Genomic DNA, 21,564 nt, shown 5'->3' with positions numbered 1-21,564 from the left:
GCGGCGGGCGCGGCGGGCGCGGGCGGCCTGGCCCGGGCCGGTTAAAGGGACGAGTTGCAAACAGTTCAGGAAGTGACAAGTCGATTTCCTCCTCCCTGGGAGCCGCTCGGTACAAAGCGCTCGGCGCCGGCAGGAGAGCGTGCGCGCGGCGGACGCGCGGCGGGCAGCCCGGACGACTTGGCGAGCGCCGGCGGCGACGGCGCGGAGTCCGCGCCCGAAGCGCCCCGCCGCGCACAGTAAGCGACCCCGGGTTGCGAGGCGGCGGTGGCGGCAGGGGGGCTGGTCCCGAGCGGTGGTCCCTGCCTTGTGCGCCGCAGCCGCTGGCTGGAGGGACCCCTCTTCGCGCGTGTGCTGGGCTTGCCGTTTTGGTTTTTATTATTATTTTTTTAAAATTTACTGGTTTTCTTTTTTTCTGCCTTGTTTCGCGTTGGGTGGGGTGGTTTTTTGGGGCGCAGAGTGTCGCCCCTGGTGCAGGCGTGAGACTTGTCAGAGCGCAGCCAGGGGAAAGAGCCAGCCCGGCCTCTGCAGAAAAGTCTGTGCTTCCCCGGGGCGGGTGCAGGGACGGCTGCGCCGGGGGGTGTGCTCCTCTCCGCGTCTCAACTTGAGTCCTGGCTCGCGGCAGCGGCGAAGGCGCCAGGACCCGGCGACCCGGGCGCCCCGGCTCGCCCCGAAGTTCCTGCACCGTTTGCAGACAACTCTTTTGTTCGCGGAAGTTTGCGTCCGGGATGCGGGCGCACGCAGGCGGGCTCCGCGGCTGCTGGACCGGCCGGAGCGGTCGCGCTAGGGGTGAGGGGGCCTTCTGCCCCGGGCGGGGGAAGTCCGCAGGGTGGCGGCGGCGGGGGCTTGCGGAGTGGGGGCGCCGGCGTGGCTTTGCACATGGCGAGAAGGGCCGTCCGGCACGGGCACACTGGTCGAGTCACATTTTTGCCAGTCCTTGATTTGCAAGCCTGTGGGAGTCAGCTTTCCCGCTGGGAGTTTCTCTTAGTGGGGCAAGGACGAAGGCGGCCAGGACACCCAGAGTCCGGGGAGGGCCCTCGGTTTGCGTTGCCCCAAGGGGCTTCTCGGGCACCCCCCCAGCTCCCCACCCCGCCCGCAGACTTGGGGAACAATGCTCGTGGCGCGGGACAGAGCGGCGGAGCACCAGCGAGTCGCGCGAGCTAGCTTGCTCGGGTCCCTCGCCCCCGGAAGCCCCCTGAAGCCGGGCTCCCTCCATCTGACCGCCGGGGTTCATTAACACGTACTGTACTTCGTACGTTGGTGAACAAAGAACAGCTCTTTGCAGCATTTGATGAATGGGATTCTGCCTCCTATAGGCCACACTCTGAGTCTTCCACACGTTACAGCCTCGGGACTCGGTGGTGTTGGGCGAGTGGCCCCTCCGGTGGGCTGCATTCCGGTCCCGGGACCCTGGGGCAGGGCACTGGTGCCGCTGCCGCCGCCGCGCTCGCCTTGCCGGAGCGGGTGCAGATGGAGCCAGGCTGAGGGTTGTTCAACAGGAACAAATGTTTGTTGAATTGTTGGATGGCGGAGACAAGGGACTGTTTTCTATTGACTGCTGCAGGAGTTGGAATGGCATTGTTTATTGGCCTGGGAAGCCAGGCAAGCGTCTTGTGCTGCTTACAACGTATTAGCAGACTTCCAAATGACAAACTAACATATGTGTTCCCAGCGCTTCCCACAGGCTGGAAGGGGATCCCTCCTTGCTCCAGATCCTAGACTTGGTTGGAAGATGTCACCCGCTCTGAGGACTTGGGAAGGAGTGAAGTTAGCAGACGGGGTGAAACTCACTGTTGCTGATTTGGCCAGGTTTTAGTTTCATTTTAATTTATCCACTTAGCAGTAACTTGTCTCAGTTACACTTTTGATACTGAATTGCAGATCTGTGGGGTTTGGGTCCCCCCCCCCCCCGCCCCAGCTCTGGACAGCCAGATAAACAGTAAACAATTATTTGTCCGCATTGATAGGCCTGTGTTAGTGGGAGAAGATTTGGGTTTTAAGTTCAGGACTGGTGGCCCTTGACCCTGTGTCTGCCCTTAGCTAGGATCTGGATGCTGCCAGCCATCCTGCAGATCCAGGAGCGGCCGATCCAGCTCCTGGACTGTTGTTCCAGTCTAGAAAAGGAAGGAGAGGCTTGGCAGGTCTGTTTTTTTTCCCCCTGAATGCCCCTCCAGAGAACAAGGTGGTTTTAAGACCAGTTCAAATCATTTTGGCCAAGGACTCAGTATTTTCCCCTGAGAAGGTAATATTGATGTGCAACCATTTTAACCTTGAAGACAAGTTTTAAATAAAAAAGCTGCAGAAGTGGACTCGAATTCCTAAGGCTGGCAGGACAAGTAGAGCATTCCATGATTGTGATTGATAACGTTTGTAGTCCGTTTCTCCCTTCTGTTTTCAATTTAGGGTATGTCGCGCCTGTAGTAGCATTTTGGAAGTTCATAAAGTTCTTCTAGGAAGAGCTTTAAGATGCCTTATTGTCGTCCTGGTGGATCTACTTCATTGACATTTTATGGGAAGCCCTGTTTGGCATTTCTGAGGCTCTTTCTCTCCATACCTTTCATCTTTCCCTGTCCCCCTATTGGTTCCTTCACTGTGCCCTGGCCTCCATCTCCCCAGTTCTCTGGAAGCCTAACGGGCTGGGTGTCCTTTAAGCGGGTTCAGGGGGCAGGCGCCTGACGCATGGTGAAGCTCGGAAAAGGCCAGCCAGCTCTCTTCCCCTGCAGTAGACTGGGAAGGAGGGAGCCTTGTACACCTCGGGAGCTGTCAGCAGAGGACGCCTCGGACAGGCTGGTGGGGTACCTGTGCAGTGCTCTTTAAATAGTACGCCCTTCTCCCCGCCCCCCGCCTGATGCAGTGGGCCCTGAAGACTGAGCCCTGGACCCACTGGCCGATTGTTGAGTTGATGTTTTATCCGGGCGAGTGTGACTTTCTTGAACTGCATACTGTACGGAAACTTTTTGTTCTCGCCCTTAAAAAAGCCTGAAATAAGCAAATACTCAGACCAGCACAACTGCCATCATTACCCCCCCACCACCACACACACCTCGCTGATGTGTAATAAAAGAAACCTGCAGGCATAATTTGTTATGTAATATGCTGATAATACAAGTTTTGGTTTTAGATGGAAACCAGATGTGGAGGGGCTCTCTTTAATTGATCCAGCAAGGGGGACACGTTAATAGATTAACTAGCCCTTGCAACCCCCAAAGGTGAGTGGTTTTTTTTTTTTTTTTTTTGAGGGGGGGGGGGAATCCTAAACCGGGGGGTTTTTTGGGGGGGGGTTTTTTGGTTTCTTTTTTTTTTTTTTTTTTTTTGCCTCTCAGCTTCTTGCTTTGCTGCAGCTGTCCTTTTTGTCAGACTCTTCCTTTCTTGAAAGAACCGGTTTGTTGCCAACATGAAGCACATGGCCGGGTCTGGCTGGGCTCAGCGCAGCTTAACTCTGCTGGGCTCCACGCCCCCCCTCGCCTTGTCCAGCTGCTGCCCTGTCCTCCACCCTATAAAACAGGGCCTGGCCGAGGGACTTGCGTGCTGCTAGGAATGTTGACTGGCCTCCCTCAGCTCCTTTCTGAAATGTCTGATCATCCAGGGAGAGAGTTGCTGTTTAAACTTGCCCCATGAATACACTTTCCAAAATCATTGACTCTCCTTCTCTGATTAATTTCTGTGTTTGTTTCCTGCCTGACTTTACGAGGGTTCTTTCTACATGGCTGAGTCACCTTTATTATGGCCCAGGGTCGGGGACTGCACTGTAATAGCTGACCCCATTAACAGCAGTTTCATTGCGTGCTGGGATGTGAGCGTTGGAAACAAACCCAGAGGCTTAGATATGCTGATGTGCCCGGAGACTTGCTTAGAAAATTTTTGTTTTAGCGCAGTTTACGTTAACATGATTAATGACCGCGCCACTGAAAAGTCTATATTCAAAAGCAATTTACCGTTCCCTAGGGTTCTTCTTATGGCGAAGTAATTTTCTTTGCCAAACAACTTTGTTTTAAGGTAATTTCTTCTTTGATGTTTAATCCAAACCTCCTGTTTGGATCAAGGCTTGGGCTTCAGAAATTGTGGGTTGTGGTTTTGGTGGTGCCTGTTTTAACCTTCCCGAACTTGGGTCGGAGGGCACCCGGATTCTTGATTTAAGAAAGCCCTCTGAGAGCCTGAGCGGTGGCAGGGTCGGTGCTGTGCTGGTCAGGACGGGAGGAAATCTTGCCGGGGAAACTTGGCTTCAGGATGTCTTGGAGGAGGGATGTAAGGAGGCTGGAGCCGAGGACAAGATTTTTTTTTTTTTTCTTCCTTGCATCGACTGGAGATACTTGAGCTTTTTCAAAAAACAGAGACGTCCTTGCTGCAGCCACCTCCTCCTCCTTTTTTTCTTTTCTTTTTTTTTTGTTAAATGTGGGTGATTGAGAGGGGAAATGCTGATGGGTGGGTCTGAAAGCAGCCTTAGGAACCCGAGAAAATAAAAACACATTTGAAGGACTCTGGAAGATTTTGCATTTCAAAGGGTCTACCTTGTAGAATTTCACATCACGTCAGGGGTTATGGAGAAGTGTGACAGGCACCCCCCGCTTCGTTAACGGTCCTGCCCCTCTCCTGCTGTGGGGGCTGCAGGGGAAGCTGTCTTTTGCAGGGCGGTGGGGTGGGGGCCGTTGGGCCAGACTGCGCAGGAATATCTCGGAAACAACAGTGCTCCTTCGGCATCTGTAGTCCCTGGAGGGACTTTTTCCATGGGGCCGCTCTCAGGAGGTAAAAGCAAATCATGTTGCTAAACAGCCCATTTGATCCCAGAATGCAGGGGCAGGCCAGCTCCTGACCACTCTTGCTCTTTTCCTTCGCCAATGAAACAAAGACACAGATTCTCCTTCCGCACTGGCATAATGTGGTTCCCTAGTTCCCAAGATTCAGGACCATGAAAAGTTGGGCGCAGCAGGCTTCAGCCGAAATGGGTGTGGATTGTTCAAAGAATAATAGCAGTGCCCACTGGTTATTGAAGGCCCACCCTGGGCCAGGGGCTTTGCATACACGCTCTAATTGTCAAAGCATTCCTGCAGTTACAGCTCAAGAAACGGAGCCTCGGAGAGGCCAAGTAACTGGCCTAAGGCCACACGGCTGCAAGGCCAAGAGGCTAGTAGTTCTGCCCGGGTCTGTCTCTCGCTTCAGAGCCCGGTGGTTTTGCACACACATGCTATTGGTTGATGTGTTCGAAAGTTAGAGGCACTGTGTTCTGTTTTACCTCAAAGCATAAATTTTGTTTAGTCTTGTTAACACCACGGGGAAACTTAGAAATTTTGACTGCCTGTTTCCCTTGCTCTTCCTTTTTCCTACGGCTTTAAAAAAGATTTTTTTTAAAGGAGTGCTTGGATTCTAGATCTGCTGTAGAACCAAAGGCAGTGCCTCGGTTGGGAAGATGGAGATGTTTTGCTTCATCCTTACAGAAGACAGATTCACAAGAAAATATAATTATTCCTGGCGACCTTCTAGGGGAAATGGGAAATAAATCTGGCAGCCCAGAAGAAGCATCCCTATTTATTCAGATTCCATTTTCCATTCAAAGATGTTGTTAAAAGGGTTCCAGTATTTTTTTTTTTTGCATTTATAATTCAGATCTCTCAAAGTGAATCATTTTGTGGTGCTTGCCACCCCAGGTTTGTGTAATACCACTTTTTGTTTACATGCCTCAAGTAATCAAATAACTAAACACAATTGTACAGCTTCCAGTGTGTGGGAACATGGTACGCCCTAGTCGGGGCTGGGCAGAGGCCCCGCATTCTGTCTCAGACAGATGGCTCTTTGCAGGTTGACCCTGGTTTGGGGGTGGAGGTGGGGGGTGGCGTGAGGATACCTATCTCCAGCAAGGCCTGCCTGGCTGTATCTCCTGCCCTTTCTGCTCCTGAAGAGTTTGTGGGAGACGGCTGGGGTCTCTGTGCTGAGATTCTAGACTCTAGAGCAGTTGTTCTCCACCTTGGCTGCACATTAGAATCACCTGGAGAGGTTTAAAAAAAATAAAAGCCAATGCCCAGGCTGCATCCAGGACCAGTTATATCAGAATCCTGGAAAGAAGGGGTAGGACTCAGCATTGGTATTTTTAAAGCTTCTGAGTTGATCCTGTTGTGCATCCAGGACTGAGGAATGAGGGCTGGAATAGACCCCATGCATACCTTGCTTCCTCAGGGACCTTCCTCTTCAGGAGTGGAATAAACCTACTGGAATTTTCCATTGTTGTCATGTCTCAGTGCAGGAGGATCTGAAAGGTACTCACCTCTGGGCGAAGTGCCTGCTGGAGACATCATCCAGGTAGTTTCTATTTCTGCTGGGCTAGGTCTTGGGCGTGCCTCCCTGCCCAGGATTTGGTACAGCCCCTCTGAGCCACCTTTTTTCTGGAACGGAGAGGGCAGGTTTTATTCATCTTGTTGCCTCAGGATAGTTCTCAGGCACGGCCCTGTCTCCCCACCATCTTGCTGGTCTTTTCAGCTTCTTGTCCCTTCTGCAGGCTTGGCACTTGGTATCCCTCTGGGGTTCAGGGGAAGGAAGATGCAGTTTGGGTCCCGGCCATGTCTTGGTGATTCTCAGTGAGCAGTGATTCCTTTTCACCTGGGTCTGCAGCGACTGTCACACTGTCTAGCCACCTGGTTGTATCCGACTGCTCGGAACCTATCCTCTTGCCCGCATGCTTGGGATTAGGTGTTGTGGAATTATGTTTAGAATGACCAGGGCTGTAGGGATCATGAGCTTCTCTGGCCTGCTTATCTTACAGAGGAGAAAATCCCCCCGCAGAGGTGTGGTGACTTTGCCAAGGTCGCACAGCCGGCGCACAGAGGAACCAGAACCTTTGTCTTCTGAGTCCCCTGCTCCAGCGTCGTGTTTTCTGCGGAGAGACAACTCTGAGATGCAGTCTTGCTTGCAGGACAGTGTGCTGTACGCAGCACAGACCGGCAGGCAACGGAGTCACTGTTCAGAGTCCTTCCGGCTGGTGAAACATGCCATCCGTCGCCCTCGGTCCACTTCAGCAGTCCGACCCAATTTTTACCCCCTCCCCTGATGCATGCTCAGCAGGGATCCCTTAGGTTGCTGAGTGTAGCCTCACTAAACCCCCAGCGGGGGAAACTGAGTCCCAGTGGAAAGTACTGAAACCTTGAGCTTGATGAAGAGGCTGTTGGTTTCTTGGCCAAGGTTTGTCCACCTGCTCTTCTCTTCTGTGCCTTGGCTGGTGGTGGTAAATAAGGGCCCTTTCTCCTCTGCTGGGAGTTGGGCTTGGGCCTAATGAGGTGGGGGAGAAGGGGGTGGTATTATTTTCTCCAGGCATTCATTTCCCAGGCGTTGATTGGGCACCTGCTGAGCGTCCCGAGTGGGGCTGGGCACTTGACTTCATTAGTTCATTTAATCCTCAGCGCAGCATAGATGGCTGAGGAACCTGCTCCATCCGTTGCTGGAAACACTGCCGCTTGGAGCAATTACTCGCCCGGAGTGAGTGGGGACGGTGGGATTTGAGCTCATTCTGGCTGGCTTCAGTCCTATATTCTTGCCGCCATGCCATGCTCGCTCTTCCTCCAGCGCCTGCCTTAGTGGAAAGGTGATGCAGATCCTGCTAAAAGCAGGGTGCATTGTCCGGGGTGGGGGGCAGCGTACCCTGGGCACTCTTGCCGGGGCACCGCGCTGCTGCTTCCACGAGGGGCTTGGGTGGCCATGCCGCAGAGCCTGCCAGGGAGGCCCGTGGGCTCCTGGACAGCGGGGCCTGGCCGGGGCCTCTCTGTGTCCGGCAGCTCCAGCAGGGCCCTGCATAGAGGGGGTGGCTCGTGTGGGTTCCAGGGCTCCTGCTTGCCTGTCCTCCGCCCAGGGGTGGCCACCCTCCTCCCAGCTGCCCTCTGCTTGAAGTGCCCTGACGGACAAGGCCCAGCTGGGAGAGGCCTCGGCCTGGAATTCCCCTTGCTCTGGCATTCATGTTGGCCAGGGGCCTGGGAGCAGAGGGAGGTTCCATCTGCGGGCCGGGAGCAGCCTCTCTGCATGTTCAGGGGTGGAGGGACCGCGTCCTCTGTAGCTGGCCACCTCCATGCTCTCTCTGGGTGAGGAGAGGGAGTCGTCTTCTGGGGGCGGGGGTGTGTGTGTATGTCTGTGGTTCTGAGACTCCGGAGGGGGTGTGAAATGCGGGGGTCCCCGTGGTATGGTCCTGGGGGCCGTCCTCCAGTGCAGGCCCTCTGGTGACTATGCTGCCCCTCTCTTGCTGGACTGGTGTGCCATGTGACCCCCCCCCCCCCCGGGCCCCAGATTTCTCATCTTGCTGGCTCTGCCTCCCAGCGTTTTTAGGAGTGGTTAAGAGCCTATCTGAGAAGCCCCCGTGTGGGGTGTGGTGCCGTGTGGAGGGACGGCAGGTAGGAGATGCGCATCGGACCCAAAGGGCAGAAGTGCTGCCACGTGGTCCAGGGCCGGCTGCCTTCCCACCAGGGAAGGAGCATGGAGGAGCTTCGGGCAGAGCATAGGTGAAACCCAGGTTTGCACCATTCAGGGCCAGTGCAGCACTGTGCTCTGCAGTCAGTGGCTGAGTTCAAATTCCAGGTCTGCTCTTTGCTGACCGTCTGCCCTTGGGCAGGTGCCTGTCCCTCCCAGCCTGGGTTCCCATATCTGGACAATGGCCTTGCCGGCAGCACCCAGCCTGTGGGTGTAGGACACTGAGTGAGTCCTTGAGTGGAGACCCTTAGCGCCCAACGAACGTTAGTGAGCACCTTGTGCAGCCCATGGCAGGCACGTGCTGTTGGGGGTACAGATTGGAGGGCTGGCAGGACAAGGGAAGGACAAGGGCAGTTGTCCTCATGGCCCCGGTGGGTGACAGGATGGAGCACAGCGCTGAGCTCGGCTGGACAGGCCAGAGTGGGGCACATAGAGCCTCTCCTCACCCAGCATTCTCCACTCCCAGATGTCTTAAGGTGTTTTTGGGGAGGAGCGGTTGAAAGCATGTGTTATACTTTAGTTTGCAGTGCGTCTCTTAACAAGAGTTAAGCCTGGGGAAATCTTTTAAGCTTTCTCTTTAGGAAACAAAATCTCTGTTTACTAAAAGTGACTTATTTTGGTCCTAAACAGAGAAAAGTAAACGAGTGTAAGCATCACAGCCTGGCCTTGGAGCCTTGGCTCTGCTCTCGCCAACCTCTGAAAGCGAGTGTGTTCTTTGCAAGGCTCCAGGGCTGCGCATCTCTCTGGACTGAGAGTGGGAGGCGCATTTACCTCCTCCTTGGAGTCTCTTTAGATTCTTTGCAGCTGATGTCTTTATTTGGTTTCGCCCCTTCTTTCAAGTCTGCGAGCTGCCTTCACAACTGCAGTCAGCATTGGGGCAGGTCATGTGGTCACAGCTGGGGTGCTCGCTGCCCCCACCCCCCGGCCTGGCCGCCTCTCGCTGACCCCTAGGGTATGATTCCAGTTGCCTCTGGACCCCTGTGCTACCTGAACGTGACCGGCCATCTCCCCAGGAGCAAGATCTCATCTCAGCTCGTTAAAGCTTTTGAACCAAGCCCTTGACCCAGTTGACAGAGGGAACGGCCTTTACCCTCCTCAGTGGTCACTGAGCTTCTCTTGGCGCAAGCCAGTGGTTCCTGACAGTCTCCACCCACATGTCTTCTGAGCATTACACCTCGTCAGCCCCAGCCTGGCATCCTGTGGGGTAAACAGGGTGGACAGTCTTGGCATGAGAGACCGCCTGCTGGACTTTGGGCAGCCTTGCCCCCAAGGAGACCCCTTGGTACAGGAGTGTGAAGGCTTGGTATTATTTACTGGGTTCTGGGCGGGGGCCCTGACTCCAGGCTAGAGCAGCCCCTTCCCCTCAGACGCTGGCATCCGTGGTTGGGGCTGGCCATGGAGAGCCCCCTGCAGAGGACCCATCATGGTGGTTGGGGTTGGATGGCCTTGACACAGACCCTCTTCTTGGACATGATGAAGCTATGACTAGGGGCTGTGTGAGGGAGGCAACAGAGACATCTGGACTGCCTCTGGTCTTGGTGGGTGTGACAGAACTCATTTTCCTCACCTTCCGTGTCTCTTCAGATGTGTCATGGTTCCTGTGGTGACCACAGGCCTCCCTGCCATGCTGGTGGTACCCCAGGCACAGTCCAGTCCGTCGGTATCTAGTAAACGCCCTCTGTGTGTGTCAGACCCTGAAGAATTCAGAGATGAGTAAAGCGAGTTCCTGTTTTTGCAGAGCTCACAGACTTGTGTCATGGACAGTGAGATGGCAGTTGTTTTTTTATTTTTTTATTTTTAGTAAGCTCTACACCCAACATGGGGCTTGAACTCATGACCCTGAGATTAAGAGTCGTGTGCTCTTCCCACTCAGCCAGCCAGGCTCCCCAAGACACGGCAGTTGTTTTGACTGAGTTCCTACTATGTGCCAGACGAAGCATGATGCATCTAACGGAGATGTGTGTGCACAGGGTGCTGGTGAGTCCACAGTCCCGTGGGAGTCACAGGAAAGTCATTTCAACCGAGCCTAAGGGAGGAGGGTTGGGGAACCCAAGCCTAAGGGAAAGGCTTCCTGAAGAGTCTTGAAGAATGAGCAGGAGTTGAGACACGTGAAGGATGGGGAGTAGGAGATGTTCCAGACCACGGCGCCATGAATGTGGAGGCGTGGAAGCATGATGCTTTGGGGTGTTTGGGGGAACAGCAGGTGGTTGACAGCCACCCGGATGTGGGCGCTTGGGTGGGAAGAATTTGTTGGGCTATGCTGGTCAAGGTCAGGATGGCAGCAGGTGCAAAGCAAAGGAGTCCCGTCTTTAAGCAGAGGGCTGGGAACCGGGAGCCACATGTGGATGCTTGTGGATGCTTGCACTTTTGGAGGCTCAGTGTGTGGGGAGTGGTAGTGCAGGGTGGGTTGGAGCAGACAACTGGGAGCCCACCGACTGAGCCGTGGGAGAGGTGAGGGCCAGAGGGGGTAGCGCTTGGTCAGTCACCACCTGGAATGCGGGGGGACAGTCTTCTCCAGCAGTCCTCACTTGGGGCCACCTTCCAGGGAGACTGCCCAGGGGCCCAGTCCTTTTGACCTTGGAGTGACCTCCTTGGAGGGCACAAGACAAGCTCCTTAGAACGCGGAACTTTCATCAGGTGCCATCTCCTTGGCCAGAGGGATGTGGTCTTTGTTTATTTTTAGTGGGAGCTCTTGTTTTCAGCAGGGACACTTGGGATTCCCAAGAACTTCCAAAGTTCCTTGCTTGTGCCTACACTGGAACTAAAGAAATCAAAACGAACAAAACCTTTTGGCATTGGGTGAGTTGAAAACATCCAATTCAGTGTAAAACTACTTGTTTTTTGTTTTTGTTTTTTCCCCTTAACGGAAAAAAGTAGCAATGTTGGTGTGATTGAAAAAGGAGCTTCAGTGCCCTTTGGGCTCTGTCATAGAGTGTTCTCACCGGTGTTCTCCGGGGGTGGGGGAGTTGCTGACACAAACACGCGAGAATGTTCCACCTTGGGTCACCTGACTCCTGGCGCCCAGTGCTTCTGTGGCCTCCACACCCTCAGATGCCGGCCCAGATTCCAGGCCCTGTTGACTGTGCGGCATGTGACTCAGGCCCAGAGGAGGAGAATTGAGGAAAATAACGAGCCTACGAGGATGGGCAGGTCAGCAGCCCATCTCGGCTTTTGGGGTGTCTTTTCCAAGCCTTGTATGTAGGGTTTTGCTCATCGGCATTCAGGCCTGAGAAGAGAAGTGAGTTAGCTTTAAATAGTGTTAATTTGGGCAGTAAACCTCCATGTTCATCTAATTCCCAGGGAGGTTAGCAGACACCCTCACGTATTAGAAAGAAAAGTAGAAGAGAGATGGGGCCTGGCTGAGGCAAAGTAGGCCGACAGGTGAACTGTGAGCTGGAGCAGAAGAGCCACATGCTGGGAATAGGGGCTGTGGCTCCGAACCGGGCTGCTGAGGGGGCGATGGTTCACAGGTGAATGGGTTCTGACTTGCCTAAGAAACCAATCCGTTTTCTAAACTTGTGTGAGGTTCAGGCATGTCCCTGAGTGTTACGGAAAAGACTCCAGGGCATTAGTGCTCTGGGACGCGGCACAGGGCCCCAGTGACCGCTCTGCTGGGTCAGAGCCTAGCCAGCATGGTGTCTGCCCGCGGGGGCCTGGGGAGCCTCCCCGGGCCTGCAGGTGTCCTGCTCGGCTTTGAACCTGTGTGAAAATGCCTGGCCCCGCCCTTCCCCTGCACTTGTGCGAGAGTGACCGAGCAGGCTGCCCCTGTCCAGTTTCTGGGGGATCCGTGGGGTCTGGGGGAGACCAGGTTATTTCCCTCATGAGTGGCATGGGAGTGGCATGACCAGGCTTTAGGTGCTCCTGGGGGTACCGGGACCTAATTTCCAGCCCCGAGCTGTGGCAGAAGGAGAGCGCTGGGGCCCAGCTGATTTGGCCTGTCAGGCTGGGCGCATTTGAATCCTGTCAGGCCGGGCCTGTTGCGGATTTGGCCTCTGCTCAGGTTTTGGCCCAACTACCTGGTGGCTGCAGTTAAGCCAGCATGTCGGCCACAGCCTGTGGTGTCTTAGGGCCCTGGAGGAGAAGACAGTCATCTGGAGTGCCCTCTCCTCTGCTTGGGAATGATCCTGGCAAGGAGATGGGGGAGAAGACTTCAGGGACGGGGCTTCCTCCTGAATGCAGGAAGAAGGACGCGTCTGGGCCTGCTCACAGGAGGCTCATGCAGCTCTGTAAGGAATTGCAGAAAGCATCTCTTGGTGGCCCCATCACAGGGCTGGGATAGTGTTTTCCAGTTTTAGAGGACTCGTGGGGAGGCAGTGCTGTGAAGGGTGACATGCATCTTCGTGTGGCTCTGCAGCACCCGGAACCTCATTCTGACCCAGCATAGTAAAGGGGAACTGCCCGGGGAGGCTGTCTTGTGGTGTGTCAGTGATCGCATAGGAGACCAGAAGTCGGAGCACCCACGACGTATCCGGCTTCCGTTCACCCCACAAGTACTTTTGGAATGCCCACTCTGTGCGGACATCATGCTAAGTGTGATACAGACTTCTCATTTAATTCTTACATCCCCCTTAAGGACTGAGCGGTATGATGGTCCCCTCTTTATAGATGAAGAAACTGAGGTTTAACAAGATAAAGATGCCCAAGTTCATCCCGCTGGTGGGCAGTAGTCCTGGGATTTGAACTCCCAGTTCTGTGTTCTGTATCAGGGGTTGGCAGACTCAGCCCACAGGCCAAATCTGGCCCACTGCCTGCCTTTGTAAATAAAACTTTATTGGCACACAGCCCATTTGTGTTTGCGGTGTCTGTGGCTGCCTCCGTACTACAGCAGCAGAGCTGAGTGGTGGCAACAGAGACCACACGGTCTCCAGAGGCTGAACCGTTCGCTGCCTGGCCCTTTATGGGGACAGTGGGCTGACTCTTGTCCATATGGATGCTGTATGCTCTGTAATGTATGGTAGTCACTAGCCACATAGAGCTATTTAAATATTTTTCAGCTTTACTGAGGTATAATTGACAAAATTATAAGGTTACTTAAATTAATTAAACTAAGTGGAATTGAAAGCTCAGTTCTTCAGTCACACTAGCCACATGTCAGGTGCTTAGAGTTGGACAACGCAGGTGTAAACACAGAAACCTCCACTGGGGGGATGCGCCCTAGACTGTCTCCCAGTGTGTAGAAAAGCCAGATCTGAGAGAACCAAAGGAGGCATTCCAGTGCAAAAAAGAACACTGGGCTTTCCTGGCCCAAAGCACAGAGTTGAAAGTGAGTTCACTGACTCAGAGGTGATGGAGAAGTGGGTGACATGATGCAGGGACCCTGGGTCTGGAAGAAGCTGCCCCCCAGACTTCTGTATGACCCGTGGGCAAGCCACCCAGACTGCCCAGGCCACAGGTCCTGACTGCAAGTGACCAGTTGCTGATCCCCCTCAGCCCTGCCCCGCTCTCCAGCCTGTGAGCCCAGCTCCTTTCTCTGCACCTCTTGGCTCACCTGGGCTGGTGGCCTCATCAGCAGTGCTGTGCCTGGCACGTCCCTATCCCATCCCCACTATCCCCCCCACCCCCCCCCACGCTGGGATAGAAACCTTTCTGCTCTGATGAAATGGCTGTGTTTTCCATGGACACAGATAAGGAACTACTTTATTCATTCAGAACGGTGGCTGCCATGGAGCTTGAGGGAGGAAGATGAGTCCCAGCTCCCTCAGCTAGCTCATGTCATGTGGCTTTCCCCTTAAAATGCTCTTAGCTGCAACACTGAGGCAGGTCATTGACTAGCGTGGAGCTCTTGTCCTGCTTGGTTCCAACATTCTCTGAATAAGAATCTCAGGGTGCCTGGTTGGCTCAGTTGGTTGAGCGTCTGCCTCCGGCTCAGGTCATGATCCCAGGGAGCTGGGATGGAGCCCCAGGTCAGGCTCCCTGCTTGGTGGTAAGTCTGTTTCTCCCTCTGCCCCTCCCTCTGCTCATGCACACTCTCCTTCTCTTTCTCTCTCTCTAATAAATCTTTTTTTTTTTTTAAGATTTTATTTATTTATTTGAGAGAGAATGAGAGAGAGCACATGAGAGGGGTGAGGGTCAGAGGGAGAAGCAGACTCCCTGCCGAGCAGGGAGCCCGATGCGGGACTCGATCCAGGGACTCCAGGATCATGACCTGAGCCGAAAGCAGTCGCTTAACCAACTGAGCCACCCAGGCGCCCTCTCTAATAAATAAATCTTAAAAAAACTCTTCAGAAGCTAATTAGGGGCAGAGTCATTTTGAGGTGGGAAGGCAAATATAGAGAGCATGGGTTTTCAGTTCACTGGACCCAGTCATAACGCATCCGTGCCAGAGCCAGCTCCCGCACCTTCGTGCACGCTCATGGATCTGAGTGCAGAGGAGAGCTGTGTAGTTGTTTGCTGCTGGGCCGTCCCTGGTCCGCAGATGGCTGCTCTGGGGTCTGTGGTGACATGCTGTGTGTGGTCAGGAGTCTGGTCTACTCCCGCTCTTGGGAGCGGCTGGGCCTGTCCGTGTTGGTTTATATGGGTACAGTCTGCACAAGTCTCCCCAGCTTAGCCAGTGCCCACTTCCTGTATAGCCAGAATGAAAACTGATAGTGCAAGAACAAGATAACCAGGAAGAGTTTTCAGAACCTTGGGCAAGAGGGAGGGAAGGGGAAAACCAGACCAGCCTGGTGGATTTAGCCATGGAGTAGGTGCATGACCAAAGCACTTGGTAAGGAGGAAGTTGGGGTTAAGAGGATGCACACAGAGAGGTTTTGTCTCTTGCTTTAAAAAGGAAAAGAATAGCCCCAGAAGGCCAGGCTTGCCTGCATGCCCGTCTCTTGACACTGCTGGCCTCTAGCCGGCCACTCCCCAAATGGTCTCCTGGGTCTTCGTTCCGTAGGCAGTGGAGGGCTGAGAGCATGGCAGGTTGGGCTGGGCCCAGAATTGCTCACTGCCGTCTCATCGCCCAGAAGCGGGGAGAACCCACATGTGTGCAAAAAGAACCGTGGTGCGAATAAGATTACAGTGGAAGTTGTTTTTTTGTACTTAGAGAGTTAGCTTTTGTTGAGCACCTACTATGTGCCAAGCACTGTGTATGCATCCTCATCTACCGGTCCCACAATCAGTTGTTAGGTAATTAGCCCCTCTCTATGGGGAAGGAACTGAGCTCCAGCCATATCCTTGAGAGCGCGGGTCAAAGCCTGTCTCCTCAACCCCTGGTGTTATCCCTAGTCAGGGACCGTGCTACTATTTGAAAGAAATCTTTTGCTCCTCTGGATAGGCTCCCCAGTTGCATTTTTATCATGGCCTGTGGGCAGAGAAGTAGGTTGCTCTGTGGGTTGACATTTAAGAAAACCCACTTCATCGAGCTTTCCCTTTTAATGTGTTGTTATGGTACAAGAAGTCTTCGTTTGTCCCAGGCTATTTTGAACTAAAAGGCAGGAAACCCCCCTCTCATTTCTATATCTCGTGTAGAAGTCATCAAAACAGAATCCTGTGTTCTGTGCAGGAGATGTGATTGAGGAAGCAGCTGTTCTGTTCACCATGACCCGGCCGAAGCCAGCCATCTGTAGGCGTCAGGGATCCAGAATTGTCTGTTCCATCTGCCGGCTCTGCTTGCATTTGTTTCAAGTATTTGGCGTGGAAACTCTTTCCTGCCCCAACCCTGCGTTGTGAGCGAGGCCAGAAGGGAGCCCTCCTCATGAGGGCAGGGCAGGCTCCAGGCCCTTCTCTGCTCCCGGAGACACCACAGCTCGCCCTCTAGAGTGGAGGCCAGGCCAGGGACACCACCCAGGTCGGTCACCTCCCCAAGTACACAAGTGGGAGGGCACGTACTGTTGGGGGCTGGGAGTTTCGTGGCTCTACTTTGATGTGCTCGGGATTTCAAGACAGTCTCTGCTTTCTAGTCATTGTTGGGCCTTGAGCTCACTCAAAATGAGCCAGGAGTGAGGCCGACGGACGAGCATGACTGGGGCACTGACGCCCCGCGAGTCCACACAGCTCTGCAAACCAAGGTGAAACCTCACCGTCCAGGCCATTTCAGTCTGAGCAGTCAGCGTCCATGAGACCAGAGGTTGCACCCTTGTGGTCTGGGGGCCAGATGTGGTTCTCGGGCACGATTTGCTTGGTTCCCATGATGCTTTATGAATTTTTGCATTTCTTGCCGACATTTAAAAGCTGGGGTTGTACAGAGAAGTCTGGATTTTCAGCTTTTCTTGACAAGTCCAGAGATTTTGAGTGTTATCGTTGGGCCCTTTTCCCCACACAGCCGCCCAGTGCTGGACATAGCGGTCAGAGGAGCTAGCTGTCCTCTCCCCAGTGCTCACTCTCTGCACACACGACAGCTTCCGCCTGGTGCTCTTCACCCATTTATGTTCCCTGCTTGGCTCTGGAAGCCACTGGAGTTTGAGATCCCTGGAGTAGACAAGACATTCTGAGGACAGATTGAGATGTTCTGGCTTTCCAGGTAGTTTGGTGCAGGGTGAGCAGTGGTGAATGGCCGGGTTCCGGGTCGTTCCCATCGTGATCCTGCCAGGTCTCACACCTGCAGGCAGACTGGCCGATATCAGCCGGCGCTAAGCAACGGGGACCTGCTGCCTTCTCCTCAGTGGAGCGCTCTCCCTGCTGCTCCCACAGCGGCTGCTGACGCTGGGAGGACAGCGCCACAAACAGGGCCCTTAGCTCAGAAACCAGCCTCGGCCCAGGTGCCTTCCACCCAGGGGGCCCTGGGACGCCTTGCGACATCCTTTTCCTCTGTCCCCCCTCCCCGCCCCCAGCCCTATAAAATCACTCAGGTGCTTCACCCAGTTTAGTCTTTTTAGTCTAAAAGTGCCTCCGTGACTTTAACAGATGCTGCAGGATTTTTTTTTTTTTAAACGAAGATTTAATCTTTAAATTATCTTGACAAGCAGTCTAGCTGCCATTTATCAAGTAGATAATTTCTGCTGGTGGTAGAAAGAGAAAGATTTCCGAGAATAAATGAAAACATACTTAGATTCTTCTAGCTCAGTCTCTTTGGCAGAGACTCGGTGAAGGAGGCGGAAGTGAGGAAAAGATTCTCTAAATGGCAATTTATGTTTTTCTAGGAATTAAGGTTTTCTTCTCATAGTCCCCCAAATATTTAGTATCAGTTACCTCTTTCATTCACCTGTTTTGCTCAACCCCATTTTTTCCCTCCTGTGGCAAATATTCTGCAAGCATTTTTTTTCCCCCTTCTGATTCTGACAACATTTCATTAGATGGTCAACCTTTGGGCTTCTTAGTGTCACTCCAGATTGTTTGCTCCTTACGGACTAGCGCTAGGTCATCTGTACCTAGATCCCCAGGTCCTGGCCCAGAAGAAGTGCTGGTGGTGGGCCTAAGACTTGCACCCCTTATTGATCTCATGGCCTTTTGCAAGACACTCGACCTCAGTGGACCCCAGGTTTTTCATCTGCCATGCTGTCCTCCCAGTTAGCAGGGTTCTGGGTACCGAATGCACAAACACGTTGGTTGTCAAACTTTGGGGAGCACCAGAAACACCTGGAGGGCTAGTTACAACACTGATTGCTGGACCCCACTCATAGAGTTTCTGATTCAGTCAGTTGGGGTGGGGACTGAAACCTCATTTCTGACAAGTTCCCAGGTGAGACTGTTGCTGCTGGTCCGGGGACCACACTTTGAGAAGCACTGCGCTGAAACCACACTGTTGAAGCGGGTGTTGTATGCTCTGGTGTTACCTCAGCAAGGATGTGGGTCAGCCTGCGCAGGTCCCAGCTCGCGACTTGAATGCCTGCCCTTGGCAACTCGTGAGTCTGATCTTCCTTTTTATTTTTGCACTGCATGGAGGTACATGCTTACAAAACTTTACATCTTATTTTCTGGGAAACTTGAGCCTCGATGCCCAAAGAGGTTTCATTTCCAGTTGCTATGGACCGAGTGTGTTTCTCCCCCCCCCCCCCCCAGATTTGTATGTTGAAACCAATGTGATGGTGTTAGGAGCTGGGGCCTTTGGGGGGTGACTAGGTCATGACGGTGGAGTCCTCATGAATGGGCTTAGTCAGCACCCTGATAGAAGAGTCCCCAGAGTGCCCTCATCCCTTCCGCCATGTGAGGACATAGTGAGAAGACAACTCTCATCTGACGCTGAATCTGCTGGCCCCATGGTCTTGGACTTCCCAGTTTCCAGAACTATGAGAAAGAAATGCCTGATGTTTATATACCACGCAGTTCATGGTATTCTGTGATAGCGGCCTGAGCAGACCGAGGCACCCACCGTTTTCATGGAGGCTGTTTGTCTTCAGACTTCCATTGTCATAGTTAGACATTGATTTCCTACGTGTAGGTGACTCTTTCTCCTATAGCATGCCACCCACTGTCCACCCCTGCCGTCCCTCCCCTCCTCGTCCCGACCCTTGACGCCAAAGGAGGGCAATGCTGGTCATTCTGAGTTTTGAACTTGGGTTTCTCAGGTTTGTTTTCCGCGTTCTCACTGAAGCAGGGCCCCCGTCGGGTTGAGCTAACAAGCAGCACAGAGACGCTGGATGACCCTGCCTCAGTTGCGGTCACCCTCTGGGGCAGCTTGTGTCCCTCTTGATGCTTGTGTTCTCCAGATGTTTCCCCAGACTTCCCGGGAGCCAGTGCCTGGCTGAGGTGCCCTTTGTCTCGGGAGCCCTGAAATCAGCATCCCCATGTACTGGTGGGACCTGGTGGGGGCCACCGACAGCACCCAGACGCAGCTGTTTTCATCCCTTCTTTGTTTTACCTGACAACAAAAGAGCCAGCCTGGGCTGCCGGAAGTGAAGGAGAACTTGCTGAAACCAGGGAAACCGAGGCCCAGAGCTAGGAGCTAATGTGCCCACGTCCATACAGAGTCAGCCAGTGGCTGGTCAGGTCTGAGTTGTCCAGTTGTTGACGGCCTGTAAAGATTGATTTCATCTTATTTTTGGTTCCCGTTGTCCAGAGTGAGTTTGAGATCACTGTTCGTTGCATGTTTTTAGTTTGAGTCGGACCAGCTAGGAGGGGACGTTGCTTACCAGTTTTGCCAAGCTTTGCAGTTTTCTTGCATTTCTGTTCTGTAGAGGAGTGTCCCCCTTCCACTCCTGCTGTTTAAAAACTCGGGGACAATAAAGCAGTCACGGCTTTGAATGCCGCGCTGCTGTGGTGTTGTTCTGAGCCCTTTCTCATTGCCCCGGCCCTCTGCCGTCCCCAGGCCAGGCCCCGGCAGCTGAAGCACATTGGCCCTTGTGCCTTTGTGCTTTCATAGCTGCGTAAACACGTGGTGAGCGCGTGCTCAGCACATGCCTTGAGCACATATTTGTAACTCGGGAGTCCGAGACGATTGTGACATTCTCATATGGGGTTGTGCGTGGCCACTCCCCCTTCCCAAGAGAGAGCACAATTCTCGTATTGTGTGTTGGCATTCTGGGTTAGCCGCGTGGGTCAGCGCAGGAGCTGCTGGTAGACGGGCAGATAGAAATAACTGTTCTGTGGCTTTGTATCTTTATGCTGTCGTTTTATGGAAGGGGGAGGTTTGGGATACCCTGTCAAGACCCCCTGGGTCCCCTGACTTCATTCAGCTAAGTAAACCACCGGCCGGTGTCCCTTGTGGCTCAGCTCGTTTGCCTGATGTTCTTGCTTGCAAATAGGAGAGCAGGACAGGTATGGTAGGGCAGACCCCTGAGAGCTAGAAGGAGTAAGAGCAAGGTGGAGGCTGGGCCGGCGGTAGGGCGGTGGGCGGAGGCCCGAGGCCACCCTCAGTGGCAGAGCCCCCCACTTCCCAGGCCTTAGGAGGGGCAGCGGCATCAGCTGGACACGTGCGCAGCATGGGGCTCCTTCTGCCAGAAGCTGGGAAGGGGCCCTAATCTCCCAGCTCCCCAGCCTGCTGGCTTCCTCCTGGGACGCCTTTGCTCTGTCTTTGCCTCTTGAACTCCTACCCATCTGTGAAGGCCCAGCACTCAGGCCACCTCCTGTAGGACATCTGCCCAGAATTTACCTCCCCACTTGGGATTACAGCCCACTCCTCTGTTCTGTGGCATTCATCATATTCTGGCACTTACTGTGCCTTGTGGTGTATGTGTTTGAACACTTGGTGGGTTGTGTGAACTTGGTTGGGTCCCTCTGTCTTCCTCCCTCAGTCCCTGGCACAGTTCATCAGGGGAGTGTTGCACTTGGGACCAGGACTCTGACACCGGTTCTGGTGGCTCCGGGATGGGGACAATGACAATAAGACAAGCATGGCAGCAGCTGGTCCATTTGGTTGTTTTTCAGGCACTCTGTGGACAGACAGTGGGGTGAACCTGTTTCTTTCAGGGCTGTTTCTGATGAGGAGGATGGTGTGCTCACCTTTGGGAATTGGGTCAACTCTCCCAAGACCCTTGGAGTCTCAGAGCCATCAAGGTGCAGGTGGAAGGCTCTGGAATGGCTCAGCAGGGCTTCCAAGGCACCTTTCCCCAAAGCCAGGGGAACCTGGTTGGCTACGTCCTTTCCTCTTCAGCTCCCCAAGGCCTTTGCCCTAACACAAGGAGGTCCTGGTGTCACATCCAGAGTGCTGAGAAGGAAGTGGAGGTGGGGTTATAAATGAGGTGCCCCGCCATGCTCCTGCACCCACGTCCTGCCAAAAAATCAAAAAGGGGCTCAAGACCCAGTAAGCAGCTGCTCCCCAAGCTGCTTGTATCCATTCCACAGCCAGTTCCAAGTAATTTGGAGTAGAATGCCTGGGCTTTGCTTTGCATCAGGACCTCAGCGAAGCCCTTCTTACAGGAAGGAGTCTCTTTGGCCTTTCTGCAGAGTGCCGCACGGCCAGAGTGAGCTTAGTAGGGTTCGTCCCACCCTTCGGAACTCCCACCCTGGGAGGTACCAGAGAGATGACTTTGGGGATTTGACCTGAGAGGTGCTGTGGAGTTCAGGTGTACCTGTCGTTCGTTATAACAGATGTCAGGCAGCGAAGTCTCTTGAGTTTGGTTTTGGCAGATGACGCTGGTCTTGAATGTGTGGTGGTGTTTGCTGTATGAAGGAGGTCGAGGGCAGAAGGTAGAAGGCTTAATGTAGATTGTTGCCTGTCTGATTAATTTCTGCACAGACCCTGTAAACTAGGTTGATAGATATGACTCAGCCGGATCAGGAGGGTGAAGTCCTGTAGGAAGATGAGGTGAGGGTGTGATCTGCGAGCGG

At 53.7% G+C, this 21,564-nt stretch overlaps 1 protein-coding gene across 3 annotated transcripts in view; it reads left to right on the top strand.

The window, feature by feature from the left end:
• FAM53B (family with sequence similarity 53 member B) overlaps window positions 1-21,564 on the top strand; it is a 120,278-nt gene that overhangs the window by 14,343 nt on the left and 84,371 nt on the right. The window contains exon 1 of one of the 3 annotated variants that reach the window (XM_021703871.2): window positions 50-236. The exons of 1 other annotated variant lie outside the window; for it this stretch is intronic. The gene's annotated coding sequence lies outside the window, so the exon portion shown is untranslated. Of the gene's footprint in view, window positions 1-49; window positions 237-7,099; window positions 7,165-21,564 lie in introns of those variants that run through there. One more of the 3 variants, XM_021703870.2, reaches the window with a different exon arrangement.

This window comes from Neomonachus schauinslandi, chromosome 6 (genome assembly GCF_002201575.2).
Source record: "Neomonachus schauinslandi chromosome 6, ASM220157v2, whole genome shotgun sequence".
In the NCBI taxonomy this organism is placed as follows: Eukaryota; Metazoa; Chordata; class Mammalia; order Carnivora; family Phocidae; genus Neomonachus; species Neomonachus schauinslandi.
The sequence above is the reverse complement of the archived record's forward strand: the minus strand, read 5'-3'. Positions and strand labels throughout refer to the sequence as shown.